This window comes from Canis lupus, chromosome 14 (assembly GCF_011100685.1).
Source record: "Canis lupus familiaris isolate Mischka breed German Shepherd chromosome 14, alternate assembly UU_Cfam_GSD_1.0, whole genome shotgun sequence".
NCBI classification, from domain to species: domain Eukaryota; kingdom Metazoa; phylum Chordata; class Mammalia; order Carnivora; family Canidae; genus Canis; species Canis lupus.
In genome coordinates, this window is record NC_049235.1 from 46636022 (window position 1) to 46655003 (window position 18982).

Genomic DNA, 18982 nt, shown 5'->3' on the forward strand with positions numbered 1-18982 from the left:
TTTTGCTTTTTGTTTTCTGCTTATAGCTTATTTGTTCCTGAATTTTTTTTTATGGCTGCCTCCTTTTAGGAATAATTGATATTTTTCTAGTGTATAGTTTTTCTAATTGCTTATTTCTGTGGGATTTTTATTTTTTTCTTAGTGGCTACCCATGGGATTATAATAAATATCTTAACTTTGTAATGTCATAATTCCTACAATCAAGTTTGAAAATTAATACCAACTTAGGTTCAACAATGTACAAAAACTTTGTGTCTTTACAAGTTCATCCTTTTTGCTGTTGCTGGCCACAAATTACATCTTTATATGTTGTGTGCCCATTAACATACATTTATCATTACAGCTTTATGCAATTGTCTTTTAAATCATATTGAACAGGAGCACCTGGGTGACTCAGTCAGTTAAACATCCAAATCTTGATTTTGGTTCAGCATGATTTCAGGTCCATGAGATTGAGCCCTGTGTCAGGCTTAAGATTCCTGGTTTAAGATTCTCTCTCTTTCCCTCTCCCTCTGCCCTCCCCACTGCTTACACTCTTTCTTTCTCTCTCTAATATTAATTAATTAATTAATTAATTGTATTAAACAAGAAAGAAAAATTACAATACTTACAAGAAATGCAATAATAGACCTCCCTGTGACTCGCCATCATGAACAGCACCTTAGTGAAGATCACAGAGATTGAAGCCAACCAAGATGGCTCGGACTCAAAAGAACAAGGCCACAGCACACCCCCAGGGCTGCTTAAGGCTTGCCTTGCTAATCTTCATAGAGAACTCATTATCCCAAAAGGTGGTGGTGGTGGTGGGCCAGGAGAAGGTTTTGATGTGGCCCAGACAGATGATGCTCGAATTGGGTTTGTGGGTTTTCCATCAGTGGGGAAGTCAACACTGCTTAGTAACCTGGCAGGTGTATATTCTGAGGTGGCATCCTATGAGTTCACTACTCTGGCCACTGTGCCTGGTGTCATCAGATACAAAGGTGCTAAGATCCAGCTCCTGGATCTTCCAGGTATCATTGAAGGTGCAAAGCATGGGAAAGGTAGAGGCTGTCAAGTCATTGCAGTGGCCTGAACATGTAACTTGATCCTGATTGTTCTGGATGTCCTGAAACCCTTGAGACATAAAAAGATAATTGAAAATGAGCTGGAAGGCTTTGGCATTCGTTTGAACAGCAAATCCCCCAACATTGGCTTTAAGAAGAAGGATAAAGGAGGCATTAAGCTCACGGCCACTCACCCTCAGAGTGAGCCAGATGCTGAGACTGTGAAAAGCATTCGGGCTGAATACAAAATTCACAATGCTGATGTGACTCTGCATTGATGCCACAGCAGATGACCTCATCAATGTGGTGGAAGGAAACAGAGTTTATATCCCTTGTATCTATATGTTGAATAAGATTGATCAGATCTCCATTGAGGAATTGGATATCATCTATAAGGTGCCTCACTGTGTACCCATTTCTGCCCATCACTGCTGGAATTTTGATGACCTATTGGAAAAGATCCGGGACTATCTGAAACTAGTGAGGATTTACACCAAACCCAAAGGCCAGTTGCCCGATTATACATCTCCAGTGGTGCTGCCTTATTCCAGGACTACAGTGGAGGATTTCTGCAAGAAGATTCACAAAAATCTTATCAAAGAATTTAAATATGCTCTGGTCTGGGGTTTGTCTGTGAAACATAATCCTCAAAAAGTGGGTAAAGACCATATGTTGGAGGACGAGGATGTCATTCAGATTATGAAGAAGTGAAACCTTCCCTTCTCCCCATCTGCTGGGCCAACCATAGCAGCTTTTCCTGTGACCAAGCACCCTATCCCAAACCCTTTCCAGCTTTGGCAACCAGTGGATCAGGATACAGGGGAGGGAGATGGAGGCCATCAAACTGGAACTTTAGTTGTCTTACCTTGGTGTCACCTTCTAAATTCAACTGCATAAAGGACTTGCTAGGCCAGCCAGCTATGTGTAGCTCATGTGTCATTGTCAGAATTTGTTTGGGGATGGATTGAATAAGGATGGGTATATACAGTGAGGCAGCTGCAGAAGGGGTTACTTGGGAGCTTGGTCTTAGAAATGGATAAAAATGTGACTGCAACAACAACAAAAAAGAAATGCAATAATACTAGCTTTTATAGTTACCTTTGCTGTGAAACTTTACTGTTGTTCCTTATTTTTTCACATGACTTCTAGTTGCTGTTTAGTGGCCTTTCATTTCAGCCTGAAGGGCTCCCTTTAACATTTCTCCTAAGGCATGTCCACTGGTGAAATATTTTTGTTTTTCATCTGGGAATGTCTTAAATTCTGCTTCATCTTTAAAAAGTGATTTTGCTGGACATAAAACTTGATTGACAGTTTTTTTTTTCTTTCAGCACTCTAAATATGTCATCCCACTGCCTTTTAGCCTCCATAGTTCCAGAAAAGAAATATGCTGCTAGTCTTATGGAGGATCCCTTGTATATGTCAAGTCACTTCTCTTCTACTACTTTCTGTCTTTCTCTCTGGCTTTCAACAGTTTAGCTATGATGTGCCTTGGAGTTTATATCACTTGGAATTTATTGGGATTTTTGCATATATAGAGTCATGTCTTTCTTCAAATCGGGGAGAGTTTGAGCCATTATTTCTTCAAATATTTTCTGCCCTTTTCTGTCTCTGTCTCTCCCTCTGAAACTCCCAGAAAGGAAAGCTTCTATAAGGTTTCCTCCAGACTTGTCTGAGAATTCATGAAGCCCTGAGAATGTGTATAAGCACCTGTGTTCATGGGTTCTTTGAAAGCCTTTATTCCCCCAAATATCTTCTTTTCCAACCTCACCTTTCCCTGGCTTTTTGCTTTATCTGTTGCTTGTCCCTATTACTATTTTTTGCTCCATACTACTGTATTCAATACCTTTGTCTTTAAATATTTTCAGCAAGTGCCACTTGGGGAGCTCTTCAGCCCTGGGAACACTCCAAGTCAGGTGATATGAGGCCACACTTTGTACCAGTGCTAAGGGGAATTGCCAGACAGGTCAAAACACAATCACAGCTCTTTCAAAATAAGATTCATAATGATCCCTGTGGCACTAGCGACCTCCACGAGGAGCTCAGTGTTTTTATGGCCACAGTCGATTTGGAGAGTGGGGTATGCCAAGCATGCAATTTAAAATGACATAGCAGGGACACCTGGGTGGCTCAGTGGTTGAGCATCTGCCTTTGGTTCAAGGTGTGATCCCGGGGTCCTAGGATTGAGTCTCACATTGGGCTCCCTATGGGGAGCCTGCTTCTCCCTCTGCCTATGTCTCTGCCTCTCTTTCTCTGTTTCTTATGAATAAACAAAAATCTTTAAAAATAAAAAAATAAAAATAAAATACCATAGCACTGTCTCACTGCAATGCAGCAATGTCTTAGGCTTTCCCCCAGTTGTTCTAAGTTTTTTGTTTGTTTGTTCATTTTTTGTTTTGTTTTGTTTTACTATCTTTCAGAGTTCTTTGAAAGCTGATTCTGAGAGTTTCTACTAGCTTACTAGTTTTTGACATGATGGAACCAGGGAGCTCTCTATGCTGCCACTTTCAGTAATACCACCTCCACCATTGCCAAGCTTCTTAAGTTAGATACTCCAATAATTTCTTTTCATACTTTCTTCTTTTCTAAAATAAGCATTTAAGGATCACAAGTATTTCTCAAAGATGCTTTAATCTCCTCTCACAAGTTCTGACAGATATTATTGTCATTACTATTCCATTATGATTAATTAATCTATAATTTCTATCACAGTTTATTCTTGGACAAATTGTTATTTAGAAGTATGTTTTTTAATTTTCAAAAATGCCAGGCTTGTCTAGTTATGTCTTTGTTATTGTTAGCTTAATGTCTCGTATGTTTTAGATGCTTTTGAAATTGGATGAAACTTGACACATGGTCTAGTGCATAACAATCTTATAATGTGCTATGTGCCTTTCAAAATATGCATTCTCCAGATTTGAGGAGCAATACTTATATATTTATATCAAGTCAAGGTTGTTTATTGTGTAATTCAAATCTTTTCTATCCTTAGTGACTGTTTTCTTTACTTGATCCATAAGTAACTAAAAGAAGATGCTAAAATCTGCTGGTATGGCAATACATTTGTCTATGTCTCCCTGTAGTTCTATTATTTTTTTACTTTATTTATTCTAACAAGTTTAGAATTGTCACATCTTCCAGTGAATTAAACTTCTAATCAATATTCAGTAACTCTATCTTCAGTAATGCTCTTAGCTTTTAAGATTTTATCTTCTATTGGTGTAGCCACAGCATCTTTGTTTTAGTTAATATTTGCCTGATATATTCTTTTTTAGGAACATTTTGTGTTTTTATGTTGTAGCTATTTCTATTTTCTTCTCTCCTTAGAGCGAGTATTCATGGGCCTAGTTCTACGTGCAGTATGACCACCTGCTACAAGAGGGTAGGAGTCCTCTGGATAAGAAGACCAGGGGGAGCATAAGAGGTGGATCCCTCGTATCTGTCAAGTCACTTCTCTTCTACTGCTTTCTGTCTTTCTCTCTGGCTTTCAACAGTTTAGCCATGATGTGTTTTGGAGCACATCTCTTTAAGTTTATCCTGCTGGAAATTCATTGGGATTTTTGCATGTATAGAGTTATGTCTTTTTTCAAATTGGGGAGAATTTTGGCCGTTATTTCTTCAAATATTTTCTGCCCTTTCCTGTCTCCCTCCCTCCCTCTGAAACTCCCAGAAAGGAAAGCTTCTATAAGGTTTTCTCCGGACTTGTCTGAGAATTTATGAAACCAGTCCTGAGGCTGGGTGACCCTGGCAAGTGTCAACACATGTTGGCTGAACCATCCAAGTGATTTCTGATGGCCAGGCCTTCTTCCTAGTGTTGACCTTGGACACAGATAGAGTCTCCCTATGACTTTTTGGTGTCTGAAACTCTCGGAATTCCTTTAAGAAGCCCTGATCCCCCAGGTTTTTGTTCAGAATGCCCCCTCTGTTTTGTTTGTGATTCAAAACAACACAAACTCTTTCCTCATCGTAAATCTGCTGTTGTCTGAAAATTGTGTGGAATCTAGACTTTGCCAGTTTTCTTATATCTGAGGGCTGGCATCCTTCAATTACAGAGAATTCATAGCCACTGTCTCTTTGAATAATGCCTCTTTTCCATTCTCTTTATCATCTTCTGGACCTGCAATGAGATTTTCGTTGGACTTTCTCATTCTATTCACTGTGTGTCTGAACTTCTCTTTGATCCACCTCCTTGTGTCTCCATTGCCTCCAGGGTAATTTCTTCGGACATATCTTTAAACTTCCAATTTTCTTTTCATCTGGTTCCAATCTTCTATTTAGCAGTGTTTATTGAGATTTTAATTTCAATTACCATGTAATTTTTCTACACGTCTTAAAGTTCTATTTTGTGCTTGTTATAATATATCTGCTCAGTTACAGTTGTCTTTTAATCTCATCACATTTAGAATCCTCTGCCTTGTTTTCATGTTTTTAAAAGCAATACAATATTGTTTATCTGATATTTCTAACATATGAGATCTTTGTACATCTGTTTCCTGTGCATACCCAGGTGTTTACGTTTGCACAGAGGAATTTCCCACAGGCTACAGCACACTCAGGAGAGAACAAAGTAAACCAGGAAATAGAGGCTTAGTGTTACTGTGAAAATGGTTTCGACCTGATAGATCGAGGGTCTCAGGACCCTTAGGGGTGTCCTCAGATCACACTTTGAGAAGTGCTTTCCCAAAACATCCATTTATTTAATGAATTATTTTTCTCCAGTGCATCCAGAATTACCCTGGGGAATTACCCTTGGCAACTTTGGGAAGCTATCAACCTTGGGAACATAGAGAAATTGAAAACTCCCAATCATTTTCCTTAAGGCTTAATTTTCTCTAAAACTCTAAGAATGACTGCAAGCAAGTTTTAAAAATCTAGTGTAACCGTCTGATGTTTTTGCTTCTTCCCCCTCTCCTCTTTAGCATTTTGATCACTACATAATCCTCCATTTGGACAACTATATCATAAGGCTTTTACTGCCATAATGAAGGTTTATTAAAGGAACACAAAAACAAAGCAAAAAAAAAATCATCTACTTCTTAGCTTTTGAATTTCAAGTGAGTTGGAGGAAAAGCTGAAAAGCTAGGCTACCTGGACCCAGAAATGGGAAAGGCCAGGGGGCGTGTGCGGGCGACAAGAGCCTAGACATCAGGCTGCTGCTGAGAAGGAGACCTTGAGCCTTGAGCCCCTCTAGAACCAACATTAAGGAGACGTGGGAGGGGAGCTATAAGTCAGAGAATTCAAGAGCAAGGGGATCTGTGACCCACTTTCTCAAGAGAAAGTCCAGGGAGTGAGTGAAACACTGGGTTCCCCCCTCCACCCAGCACCAAAAGTGAGAAGAAATGTCTGTGTGGGTGTGTAGGCAGAGAGCCTGAAATAGGCACCCGCTGTCTGCAGACACTGCCCTGCATCCTGGTGCCAGGGCAGAGAAATGTATTCTGAGCAACCGAGAGAAGAGAGCCTGCGGCCTAAAGAGGCTGTGCAGTGGGCACGACAGGCATCACTTTGATCTGCTGACAACCAAAAGCAAGACAGGGTTGGGCACTTCTTAGTAGATGCCAGTGAGGACTAGGGAAGACACCTGGGACCAGACACCATGCCTGCGTGCATGCACACAGATGCACACATACACATGCACACGCACGACTTGACATTGCATACGTTTTCTTGAACTTAAAGAGGACTACAGAGACAGGGGAAGAGTAAACACTTAATTGACTGCAATTAAGTTCTTGACATCCAACAGAGTAGGAGTTCATACTAGCAATTAATTTTTGGTTTAGAAGATGAAGGATGTTATTTTTCTTGCACACTACAAGCCAAAGTATAACAAATACTCCGGCTCCAGGATCCCTTAGCTGCGGTGACAGGTGGGAGGAGGTGAAGAGGGAAAAGAGGGAGGGGATGCGGGTTGGCTGCCCGCTGCTTCCCTTCTATGGGGGCTGCATCACAAATGAGGCTCATCATGGCTCAGGCATGTTTACTACTCAGCAAGGCTCTCAGCCAGAGAACATAATTGATGTGCACAGAGCCGGCCTGTTGCAAGCTCATGGTGCAAGGGCCTCTAATTCAGAGAAAAAGGAATTGGGCCTCTGCCAGTCATGTACCTATTCTGCTTTCATGTGGGCATCAGTCAGTTCCTGGTTTCCGTCTGACAAACCAGGAAAAATAAAACTGTCAGAATCCAGGCACGCTCTTTATTGGGACTGTTAGCTTGGTAATGGAAGGGAATGTTATTGCTCTAGGCATTTGCATAATATCTATTGATCAAGCCTCCTCGAAGCTCCTATTCTTCATGCTGGGTTCTGGCAGCGAGGGAGGATGTGCTTGGGTCTCACATCACAGCCTCTACACCTTCAGGCCAGGCCACTGTCACTAACACAGTTCAAGAATAGGGCCGAAAGCCCCTGTTCTGACCAAAAGAGAGGCAGCCTTAGGCTGGGGCAGCCATGTGAGATTGGGAGTCGAGGCTGCTGAGTTTTATTTACAGCTTTGCCGCCACCTTGCTGTGTGACCTTGGGCATGTTGCCAGCCCATTCTGTTCCTGTCTGCATTCCACACTGTCTGGAATCCTTCCATTAAAGAGTCCCTCCTGCGCCAAGGTTTGATGCCCCCCATTAAAATGAAACAGTGCTGTTGAGAGAATAATAAGTGGCTTCAACCATTAGCCCTGCAGAATTAGTTGTCAGATTTGTTCACAACTGAGAGCCCTTTGGTTTTGGTGGGCTGAAGTGGGGGTGATGGGAGAGGGAAGTACACTACCTGGAGGTTGAGACTCTATTGCCTGGGAGTGGAGTGGGTAACATAGAGAAGGATCCTTGTGAGTCATTACAGAATCATAGACACAGGTCCAGGAGATATAGCTTGGGTCATTGCACCCATCTCCCCACTGTGCCTGAATCCCTGTCAAATGGACACAGGGTCTTTGCATAATCCCCTCTAGTAATGGGGATAAGCTACTTGAAAGCTCTAAGATATTACTGAGAAAAGGTCCTTTGCCAGTCACATATTAGTCTGGAGTCTAATGCTTTTCCCAGGCAACAGCCCTTAAAGGAATGCATGACAGGCACACACTCAGGTCAAGAGTGTGACCTTGAGTCTTCTCTTCTTCTAGATCACTAAAGTCCTATCCTTCTTCTGCAATCCATGCACTCCAACAACCCTGAGCCCCCTCGTGGCAGTCTGTTTGGTCTCTGTTCTGAAGAAACATCCAACTTCAGTCTTAAGGAGACCTCTCAGAGGCAATGGCATTTATCAGTGGGGATAAATTGAAAGAAACCCAGCAAAATGTCTTAAAATTCCTCTCCACCCATCCATTTGCCTCTCCCAAATTCTCTCTCAGCTACTCAGAATCTCTTCACTCTCCAACTCTCAGGTTCTCTCTTTCCAAAATTTCTTCCTAAACCTTCCAGGGAAAGAGGGAAGGGGATAGAAAGGGAAGTAAGGAGAAGAAAGGAAGGAAAAGTGTTATGTTCCAAACACTTATAACATTTAATCTTAACAAAATATGTATACTTACCTCAATTTTATAAGGTAGAAACAAAGACCCAAGATGTCTAAGTAAGTTTCCCAAGGTCACAGAGCAATTAAGTGGCAAACAGTGGATTCAAATAGTGACTATGTCACAGTCCAGGCCCAATTATTCTCAAAATAATTCACATCCTCCTGAAAGCTGGGGAGCCAAGCCCTGGGGATCCAGACATGGGGTATTGAATAAGGCAGGATAAGTACAGAGGAGATTAGCTGCAAATCATAGTTTGATTATAAAAACTATTCCAGGGGCAGCCTGGGTGGCTCAGCGGTTTAGCACCGCCTTTGGCCCAGGGCGTGATCCTGGAGTCCCGGGATAGAGTCCCACATTGGGCTCCCTGCATGGAGACTGCTTCTCCCTCTGCCTGTGTCTCTGCCTCTCTCTTTCTGTGTCTCTCATGAATAAATAAATAAAATCTTTTTTAAAAAAACTATTCCAATTGAAGTTCCATTTCATCTCTTTAGGTTTCCTTAGTACTACCTGGGTGGCTCATTCAATTGCATATCCAACTCTTGATTTCAGCTCGGATCATGATCTCAGGGTCATGAGATGGAGCCCCATGTCCAGCTCCATGCTGGGTATAAGTCTGCTTAAGATCCTTTCTTTCCCTCTCCTTCTGTCCCTCCCCCAACTTGCACTTTCTCAGAGAAGGAGAAGGAGAAGGAGAAGGAGAAGGAGAAGGAGAAGGAGAAAGAAGGAGAAGGAGAAAGAAGGAGAAGGAGAAGGAGGAGGAGGAGGAGGATGATGAGGAGGAGGAGGATGAGGAGGAGGAGGAGGAGGTTTCCTTTATATTCTAAGTCCGAAGAGAAGTTCACATACTAAAACTGGAGATTTGTTGAATATGTAAAATTCAGGCCCTTAGTTAAATCTTTTAAGAAGATTCTTCCTGTGTTTGCCCTTAATCTTTTGTTTCTATGTAATTTTAGTATCTAGAACTTGACTAGGAGAACAGAGAAGGCTCTTATGAGTCTCATATATGAGTCTCTCACAGTCTCGTTAGAAAGACTAGTAAATGCAATGACACACAGAGTGATGAATGACAATACGTGTGTCATACTCCCATGCCGTCACGCATACTGCTTTCTTGCTGTGATCTTTCTAGCAAAGTGCTGCTCATTTTTCAAGATACAAAGCTCCAGGGGCACCTCTGTGAAACCTGCCTTGTCCTCTTGGTCCCTACCCCAGCATATTTGATTCATCACCCAATCCTTTATACAGATATCATGCAGTAATATGTTAAATTATCTTACATGCTTCCCTTTGACACTTGAATGTGAACAAGTTGAGGATAGGAATGGAATTTTCTTCCTTGTAGTGTTTCTAGCTCATGGCATGGTATTTAAAGCCTAGCAGATAGCAATCAATAAGATAGACTGATGATCACTTAAAGAAGGGCTAGATGAAGTGATGCAAGTCAGCATCCTCCAGGGAAACATGGTGGGAACTTCATGGTGAGGTGGAACTTGCAGTGGCTCTTAGAGGGTAAATAACATTTGGGGTTGTTGATGCTGCCAAAAGTACAGGAGAAGGTCACCAGCCAGGAAGATAAGGGCCCAAAATACAAGGAAACCTTCCTATGGCTTTATGGTGGCCCCGATTTCAAATACCCCATCCTGTTGTCAGACATTGTTATAGCTTCAGAATGAGGAAACTGGTTTCACAGAAAAGGTGGATGTTATTCTGAATCACAAATTAGGCCAAGTGCTCATCATAAATCGCTTGGGACCAGAGCTGCTCAAAGGGATACCTAGAGTTTCAAACACAAAGTATGAGGTGATTACATCTGGGTCTCAACCCAACATTAGGAAGATGGCCCAGCCACCTTGAAGCCCTTAAATTCACTTTGACAGTTTAACAAACATTTGCAGTTATCTTGCCAGGTCCAGGAGGATTACCCAGTCTCCAAGCTCCTTCCCATCTTCTCTGCTCTTTCTTCCTTCTTCTGAGGTCTACATTTGTAACAGATTGTCAACAGGACAGAGGGCTAGGTCCATCAAAATTTGCTCTCAGGATTTTTCATACTCTATATGATACTATCTGTAATGATGGTTACATTTTATTATACATTCATCCAAACGCCTGGGATGTACACCACCAAGAGAAAACCCTAATGTAAACTATGGAGTTTGGATGATTATGATATGTCAATATAAGTTCATTAATTGTAACGAATGCACTGCTCCTGTGGAGGATTGATACTGAGGGAGGCTGTGCGGGTGTGAGGGCAGGGAGTAGTTGTACTTCTGCTCAATTTTACCGTGACCCTAAAACTGCTCTAAAAAAATTAAGATTTTATAAAAGAAAATGAAAACTTGCTCTCAGGAAATAAGAAGAAAGAAAGAAATACCCACAATATACCCATGCAGACGTGTTCTGGTACGTTCAGCGACTAGCTCTGGATATTCTTTGATGGCAACGGTGGCTGCTTCTGCGGAACTAAGTGAGTGGGAGTCAAAAGTAGGCGGAGGGTGCCTTTCTTATTTTTAGTTTTTATTCTTTATATTGAAATATGAAGTCTAATCCTGTGCACACATTACAAATATCAGTTTAATGAATGTTCACAAACTGAATACACCTATGTAACTAGCACCCAAATCAAGAAACAGAGCACTGGCAGCTTTCCCCAAGCCGCCTCCACCAGCTTGTAGTCACCAACCTTCAGATCCACCAAGAGTAATCCCAGAGACCAAGATGAGCTTCCCCTGATTTTATACTTTGTCTAGATCTAGTATGCTTTTTATGTCTGGCTCCAGCATTTCACACAGCATTCTGTTCAAGAGTTCCATCCACATTGTTACACATGTTGTAGACCTTTCACACTCCTTAATGAATGGCTCCACTGTCTGAATATAGCACAGTGTATTTCTCCATTCTACCAGTGATGGGCATGTGGGTCCTTTCCTGTTTAGAGCTATTATTATTAATAGAATTGCCTTGAACATTTCGGGACACTTCGTTTTGTGAGACATTTATTTTTATTATTTGTGCTGCTTGAATTGCGTATTGTGTGCTTGTATTCACTTTTTAAAATGTTTTAAAAAACACCTTCCAGGGCATTTTCACTGAGATCAGAAAATGAGCTTCTTCCCTGCTGACAAATAAGCAGAAAAAAAAATAATAGTTAATATTTACTGACTGCTCAGTCAGCCAACTCTTTGCAAAACAAACACACAAATGAACAAAAAACTCTTTACTTATATTTTCTCATTTAATCCTAATTAATTGCCCAAGCTATAGATGCTTTCACTACTCCCATTTTAAACCTGTGGAAACCAACAATGAGAGTGGTTAAATGCCTTGCCCAAGACTATACAGCCAGTGAGTGGAGAAATAGGAACAAAGAGTGGGAAAAATCAGAGGAAGACAAACCATGAGAGACTCCTAACTCTGGGAAACAAAGGGTTGCATAAGGGGAGTTGTGGGGGGGAATGAGGTATCTGGGTGATGGGCACTAAAGAGGGCATTTGATGAGATGAGCGCTGGGTGTTATACTTTATGTTGGCAAATTGAATTTAAATAAAATTTAAAACAACGACAATAACAAACAGGTCCCTGCCTTCAAAGCTGGTGCTGTTTCAGCCTCCATGTCTGCAGCCTCAGTGGGGCAGGGCTGGGAGCTCTGGGACCTGGCAGACATGGGGAGGAGGAGCTCCAACTGCGTGCGGCAGCTCCAACTGGCAGCCCAGCCCAGTGCTACTGCAAGGATTGTTCCTTCTCCCCTTCACGTCCTCATTAATCAAATGCTTTGAACATGAAAGAGAGTGAGATTGGATTTTTGTTAAGATGAAAGAAAGGAATCTGTTCCCATCTGGTACCTTCAAAACTCTCCTATGTAAGCCAGCAGGGAGCACTTCAATGCAACCTGCATGGCAATTTGATAATTCCCCAGGAATACCGGAAGATTTGGCAAAGTCACAAACAATCTGGATCCACCAGCACTTGGGCATAATGGAAAGATCAGGGGTCTAAGGTCTAGAGAAGGGTCAGCCAGCTTTTTCTAAACATTTTAGACTTGGGGGTGGGGCATATGATCTCTGTCTCAATCGCCAAGCTCTGCTGTTGTAGCAGGAAAGCAGCCATGGACAATATGTGAGCAAATGGGCATGGCTGTGTTCCAATAAACTTGTGGATACCGAAATTTGAATTTCATATAATTTTCATGTGCTGCAAAATGTTTTTCTTCTTGCAATTTTGTTCAATTATTAAAACATTTTAAAAGCCTCTCTTAGTTTGAAAGCTGTACGAAAAAAGGTGGCAGAGACTAGATACCTGGGTTTGAGTCCTAGCTCTACAGTTTTTCATTTGGTGTGGCTTTTAATGCATTACTTACTTTCTCATGGCTTCATTTCTCTCTTGGGGAAATGAGCAGAGTAGGTGCCATGCACTCAAGGCCTCCTTTGTGACTGGCACCAACACATGTGCTTTCTATACTTTACTTAATTTAATCTTCATAGGGACCACAAGATGCAAAAATTATATTATTGCCTTTTGGGGGGACAGTTATGGTGATGGAAAGAGATTACATGTAAATACACCAGGCCTGGCCTTTACTGTTTATGGAGGTAATCCTTATCATAGGCAGAAGTCTCCATGTTGGCTTCTCTAAGATTCTGTGATTTTGTGAATGTCTTTAGTTATCCTGCAACTTAGATTGAACCATTTCATCTAATTAGAATTATTCTATTCAGTTAGAAATATATAAAAGTCCAATTTAGACTCCAAATTTCATTGAACCCAAAGTTGAATGCAGACTCTGAATGGTCACTAATTCTATTTATGTGTAAGCTAGAGATTTCAGCTCAGATACACTCCTATAAACACTGCCTGAAATAAACTAACATGTATTAAATAAAGGCCCCGGTGCAATGGCTGCCACAGAGGTGGTCAGCCAAAATTTGTCTCTGCCCTCCTCAGTGACAAGGATCAGACTCAGAGAGCTATTTTCTGGGAAAGGTGGGTGTCACGTGGAAAGGTGAGGCCAAGACCTTACGAGACGCACCGAAACAAACAAGCCTTTTCCAAGGAAATAAAATACTGAGTGTCCAGTGTATGAGTACTAACTCTGAGGCCCAGCCAGCTATCCTGTTCCCAGACTGCTCCCTGCTTCTTCTTTAATCAATCTCCCCTAGGCTGGGCATTGCTTTGTCTCACTTTGCTATTCTAGTGACCCAACCATAGCCCAAATCCTCCAGTATTCTTCTGAGCCTGTGGTTGGTTTCTGCTACCCTCCTCTACATGCTCCCTACTATTTTCTGTCTCCTCTGACCTTTGGCTCCACTTCCTGCCCCTCCAACTCAACACAAGTAACTTTGCCCTAATCTATTATGCATTAGTTCAGACTCAGATAACTCTGACCTTGAACACCTCAGCTTGCTTTACAAGTGATTCTCCACTAGAGGCAGTGCCAGGGCATTTGGAATCATCACACAATGCCGGGATGCCACATTTCCTGCAGTGCACAATGCAGTCTAGCCCAACAAAGAATTGCCTCATAAACAGCATCTCTGTCAACAAATAACTGTTCTCTCCTTGAGCTATTCGTCACAACTAGTATTTCTTTGTGCTCTATTCTCTCAAGTATTGGCTTGGTTGTAGTCACCTTGGGAGCCAATCTATTAATCAACACTGTTTTCTTCGTGAATGCCAAATGTATTAAATTAACTAGCCTGAATTAATGAGCACACACTGTAGAAAATAAGATAGACAGTTTTTACCATGGCTCTAGGTTAAACAAAACCTGAGCCTCCTATTTATTATTTTTTTTCTTCAGAAAACTATCTTCCAGAAAATTCAGTAGGAACTTAGGCCTGGGCTAGGAGCTAAGATCTTAGATTATGCATAGAGGTAGCCCTTGAAGACTATCCGAACACAATAAATGGTCATATTGTCCTTTCCTGCTCTACTTCTTGTTTAAAGTTGGGTTCTTTGGGAGACAGGTGCAGAAATAGAATGATGGCATGAAAAAATGGGTGGGTGGGGGGTTAACATCTATGAAAAGAAAAGGGAAGAAGCATGATTGGGCAAGAGAACCCACCAGAACATGATGGCAATCTAACAGGTTCTGCTAGCTGATTATAGGATTCCCATCCTGTATGGAAATGACTAGACCTTTCTAACCACATCTTGCTTGGTCATTGGCAGGGCTTGTACTACTAACAATGTGATCTCGACGAGGAGGCTGAGGTAGACTGAGGAATCAAGGAGGATCTTAGCATCCTATCTTTGTGTTTGCCTCACCTCCCTATGTATAAGCCTGTGCCCTTTTGCAGTGAGATGAAATGAGAACCAACTATTTCTTGTTGCAATCTACTACTTTCATGCTAACCTGCTGCAAGAACTGCAAAGAAAAAAAGATATTTAAAGAATTCGTCTTTTGGATAACTGCAAATGGAACTCTTCTTTCTTTCACTTGGATTTTTAAAAATATAAGACTATTTATAGGATTGATGGAAGACCATTCTTACTAGGAAAACAAATTCTCATTAAGGGTGGAGACAAGTTGCCCATGTTTTTTATTTTTACACTCAGAGTCAGTTTGAGCCTCATGTTGTATGATGGTCATTATGTACTGCCATGCCTCAAGAAATTCCCCTGTAGAGTGAGAAGGAGAAATAGTAGTGACTCAATGCCTTATTTTTCCTCACTTCAAGGAAACATGTGCTCTTTCTGAACCCGATATTTGCACATATGAGTATAAGACTTCTTCACCACCCGGCAATGACCAATGACCCACGCTAGCCAGTTGGCCTCATGTAATGAGATTCTTGGCTTTGCACACAGTGAAAGCAGAGAGAGTTGGTTTTAGAAGGATTTGTGTTCCTTTAATTAGATACATGAGTTTTATTTGTTTAGTGGACCAATAGAAAAAAGGAGACACTAGTGGCATTTATGACTTATTAAGACTAAATGAAAATCTCAGAAACAGCTTTCAGTGAAGAGAGTGGTCTAATGAGAATGGATGTGATGATTATTTACCTAATTGAGCAGTAATGACTGAGGTGCGGGCCACTTTCCCAGGATTAATAAAGAGCTGGGGAGTTGATAGTTTGGGCCATTAAGCTCAGCCAGTACTTAATCTTGGTGAAGGGCACAGTGCCAGGATCATATTAGTATAGCACAATGAGTCTAAAACTTAGAGACCCAAGAACTTACTTTTTTGAGAAATAGTTTTAATTGGCAGTTAGGTACCTGACATCAGATTGAGCAATGCAAGTTCCATCATTAAACAAATTTTTACATAAAGTCTTCAAATCTTGTTCCAAAAAAGGGGGGAGGGGAGAGAAAAGGACACTTAGCAATATCAAAAAAGTTTTCGTGCACAACCACAAGCAAACAATTATCACCTCCCTTGCTTTAAAAGCAAAACAACAACACTAAAGACATTGAGTTGAGTTGGAAGCATTATATACCCTGGAGATTCACCATTGCCATTGCCATCCAGTGTCCTCCAGGAAAACCAGGGCACCTTTCGTCCATAATATCATACTTGAAGCTAAAAGAATCTTATATTGTCAGAAATGTCAAAGTGATCCTTCAAATCATTTGTATTCAGTAGTCCCCTTATCCAGTGTGACAAATGTTCACATGCTACTCACTTGCCAAGAAAAGGTTTGCTAAGTGTTCATTATTCCCATGATTCTGCTGTATATGGAAAAGTATGAACATCAGTTGAGAGCATGCAGGAATCTAAGAAATGGTGCTTTGTCTTGTTCTCTATGTGAGGTGAATCCTACAGTAGTGACCTTGCATTTCCAAGAACTTTACAAATCTGTTGAATTGGCCAACATCTCCTCCTTTATCTCTCGAACACTGACTATCTTGCAAGACACTCTGAAAAGGGATAAGGCTATAAACTTGAGTTAGGCACAGCTACTGCTAACCAGGAGCTTACAATCTAGCAGAGATCTCAGAATCTAGAGACTTCTTTTAGAAATCTGCATGGGGATTGAGGTACCTGGGTGGCTCATTTGGTTAAGTGTCTGACTCTTGATTTCAGCTCAGGTCCTGATCTCAGGGTCATGAGATGGAGCCCTTTGTTGGGCTTTGCTGGGTGTGGAGCCTGCTTATGTTTCTTTCTCTCCCTCTGCCTCTCTCTTCCCTCTCTCTTTCTCTAATTTTTTTTTAATTTTCCCAAAAAAAGAAAGAAGGAAAGAAAGAAAGAGAGAAAAAGAAAGAAAAAAAAGAAAGAAAGAAAGAAAGAAAGAAAGAAAGAAAGAAAGAGAAAGAAAGAAAGAAAGAAAGAAAGAAAGAAAGAAAGAAAGAAAGAAAGAAAGAAAGAAAGAAAGAAAGAAAGAAAGAAAGAAAAAATAAATCTGCTTGGGGATCAGAATTTCCAATCATATTCCTCCTTCCAGCGTCTTGACTCTATAATCATGACCTTAATCTACTCTGAAGGAGACAGTTAATGGAACTCAGTCTGTTCTGTGAAACCACCTCTGCTGAGGCAGCCAATCAAGCAACAGCAGTAACAATGTCATCATTCATTTAATGGAAAGTTACCAAGCCCTTACCATGTGATAACAGAGACATGATGGTACACAAAAAAAATAATCTTTATCCTTTCATAATATAGCAGAATTGGAGAGAAATACGAAAAATAAATGTGTTAATGTGTTATGGAGACTCTGATAACAAGGTAGGGAGAGGTCCAGAGAATGCATTTAGCCAAACCCAGTAGTCAGAAAAGGCTTCAAAAAGGGGGTAACCTTGAACTACATGTAGAGGAGTTAGGATATCCTTTAGGTGGAGGTGCGTAAAGAAACTCCCAAGTCAAGGGAGCAACATAAAGAAAGGTGCTGGCAGAGTGAATAGCCAGGAAAGGTCAAGGAACAGTAAAGGATTCCCCTAGAAGTCTCTTGACTACATCTTCCTCATGCCTTACTGGGCTAAGCAGCATTCTCTAGTCTGCCTTCAAACACCCTGACTAACTAGCACCCATGACTATCAGGAAGATCCCTAAAAACTCATCCATTTCTGCTTCCACTTCTTGGGTTATAGGAGTCACAGGTGTTTGTTCCCAAATCAGTTGTACTCATTATTAAAATTATATAATTAGCAAAAAGAACATTAAAGAGTTGTTGTTTCTGTGAAAATTAGACTGGATACTTTGGAAAGACTTGACTTTTTTTTCCTGACTCACTAAAAGAAGCAACAGAGTTAAGCACTGGGAATGTAGCTATAAAAGAATGAAAGAGGATTATAAAAATCCCTACAATGAGATGCTGCCTCAGATTGCTTTGCTGGTATCTCAAGTTCTCACTCTAATTTAAAGAAAACAAAACCAGAAATCATAAAAGATGTATTACAGATGTATTTTATGCACACAAAAGAAAGATGATGCATAAAATCAAATAAAAGTCTTGGCCCTACATTAAAGAAATGATAATTACGTGAACATTAATGTTTTATGTTAAAATGTTTTAAGATGGGTTTGTGTGTGTGCTTCCTTTCTTTAACCAATGTTTTGATCAATTAACCAGCTGTCGGTATTAATGTGCTGGTTGAAAGCATTTCTCTTATGGTATGAATTTACCGTAGGACAACTCCTTCCCCCGTGGCATTCCAGCTTCGGCCTTCTATCTGTGGGTGTTGTGTGGAAGAGAGTTTTATGACCTGCCCCCTAGTGGTAGGTGACTTCCAATGGAAGTATCTTGGGCCAGTGATTTTAGGCCCTCATCCCCAAGAGTTGAGGGCTTTTGATTGGTTGTTTCTGTGTGTGTTTCCCTGTGCTCTGAGGCAACAGTATTTGGTCTCACAGTGGCCTAAGGTTTTTGCTGAGAGAGGTGACCTTCCCTGAGGGCATAAACTAAACCTTCATTATACTTACAGGCAGTCTTTGTAACAACTTTGTAACTCTGCCATTGTAGAGTGGAAGCAGCCATAGACAATCCCTGAACTGAATGAATATAGCTCTGTCCCAATAATGCTTTATTTATTAAAAAAAAAAAAAAAGGCTACAGGCTGGGATTGGTCTGAGGTCTATAGCTTGCCAAACCGGTCTACAGAATAAACTACAAATTGTGGCTTTGGGAGCCTTCCAGCCTACCTCTTAGGTCTGACCTTTTCTTGTTAGACGCTGAGAAGGTCCCAACCCCAAGGCCCAGGTGCACAGGTCGATGTAAGATCAAAGCTGAGCCAGGACAAAGCGGATCTCTCCAACCTCCCGCTTAGCCAGTGCTGAGCCACAAACAGCAGCAGAGTTACAGGAAGGCAGGTGCAGATGAAAGGGGAGAGCAGAGCACTAAGACCCTCCACACCCTGGCTCTCACTCGAACAGAGTACTCAAAGAGGAATTTGAAGCACAGGGACTGCGAATGATCATAGCAACAACATTGTTAACCATTAGGAAGATGCAGACTGAAGCCATGATGAGAGACCCTGACACATCTAGCCCAAGGACTAAAATAAAACATGC

General features: G+C 41.2%; 1 protein-coding gene and 1 pseudogene across 2 annotated transcripts in view; both read left to right on the forward strand.

The window, feature by feature from the left end:
* NPSR1 (neuropeptide S receptor 1) overlaps nucleotides 1-18982 on the forward strand; it is a 142597-nt gene that overhangs the window by 71330 nt on the left and 52285 nt on the right. The gene's annotated exons all lie outside the window — the stretch shown is intronic.
* LOC100687353 lies at nucleotides 650-1754 on the forward strand (annotated as a pseudogene).